The sequence below is a fragment of the Physeter macrocephalus genome, chromosome 11, assembly GCF_002837175.3.
Source record: "Physeter macrocephalus isolate SW-GA chromosome 11, ASM283717v5, whole genome shotgun sequence".
NCBI lineage: Eukaryota > Metazoa > Chordata > Mammalia > Artiodactyla > Physeteridae > Physeter > Physeter macrocephalus.
Genome location: NC_041224.1, coordinates 82,896,407 through 82,898,142, shown reverse-complemented (window position 1 = coordinate 82,898,142; position 1,736 = coordinate 82,896,407).

Genomic DNA, 1,736 nt, shown 5'->3' with positions numbered 1-1,736 from the left:
CTACAGCCAGCATTGTTCTCAATGGTGAAAAACTGAAAGCATTTCCACTAAGATCAGGAACAAGACAAGGTTGCCCACTCTCACCACTCTTATTCAACATAGTTTTGGAAGTTCTAGCCACAGCAATCAGAGAAGAAAAAGAAATAAAAGGAATCCAAATAGGAAAAGAAGAAGTAAAGCTGTCACTGTTTGCAGATGACATGATACTATACATAGAGAATCCTAAGGAGGCTACCAGGAAACTACTAGAGCTAATCAATGAATTTGGTAAAGTAGCAGGATACAAAATTAATGCACAGAAATCTCTGGCATTCTTATACACTAATGATGAAAAATCTGAGAGTGAAATTAAGAAAACACTCCCATTTACCATTGCAACAAAAAGAATAAAATATCTAGGAATAAACCTACTTAAGGAGAAAAAAGACCTGTATGCAGAAAATTATAAGACACTGATGAAAGAAATTAAAGATGATACAAATAGATGGAGAGATATACCATATTCTTGGATTGGAAGAGTCAACATTGTGAAAATGACTCTACTACCTAAAGCAATCTACACATTCAATGGAATCCCTATCAAACTACCACTGGCATTTTTTACAGAACTAGAAAAAAAATTTTCATAATTTGTATGGAAACACAAAAGACCCCAAATAGCCAAAGCAATCTTGAGAACAAAAAATAGAGCTGGAGGAATCAGGCTCCCTGACTTCAGACTATACTACAAAACTACAGTAATCGAGACAGTATTGTACTGGCACAAAAACAGAAATAGAGATCAATGGAACAGGATAGAAAGCCAAGAGATAAACTCACACACATGTGGTCATCTTATCTTTGATAAAGGAGGCAAGAATATACAGTGGAGAAAAGACAGCCTCTTCAATAAGTGGTGCTGGGAAAACTGGACAGCTACATGTAAAAGAATGAAATTAGAACACTCCCTAACACCACACACAAAAATAAACTCAAAATGGATTAAAGACCTAAATGTAAGGCCAGACACCATCAAACTCTTAGAGGAAAACATAGGCAGAACACTCTATGACATAAATCACAGCAAGATCCTTTTTGACCCATCTCCTAGAGAAATGGAAATAAAAACAAAAATAAACAAATGGGACCTAATGAAACTTAAAAGCTTTTGCACAGCAAAGGAAACCATAAACAAGATGAAAAGACAACCCTCAGAATGGGAGAAAATATTTGCAAACGAAGCAACTGACAAAGGACTAATATCCAAAATTTATAAGCAACTCTTGCAGCTCAATAACAAAAAAACAAACAACCCAATCCAAAAATGGGCAGAAGAACTAAATAGACATTTCTCCAAAGAAGATATACAGATCGCCAACAAACACATGAAAGAATGCTCAACATCATTAATCATTAGAGAAATGCACTACCATACGACCCAGCAATCCCACTACTGGGCATATACCCTGAGAAAACCATAATTCAAAAAGAGTCATGTACCAAAATGTTCATTGCAGCTCTATTTACAATAGCCAGGACATGGAATCAACCTAAGTGTCCATCAACAGAGGAATGGATAAAGAAGATGTGGCATATATATATATACAATGGAATATTATTCAGCCATAAAACGAAACAAAATTGAGTTATTTGTAGTGAGGTGAATGGACCTGGAGTCTGTCATACAGAGTGAAGTAAGTCAGAAAGAGAAAAACAAATACCGTATGCTAACACATATATATGGAATCTAAAAAAAA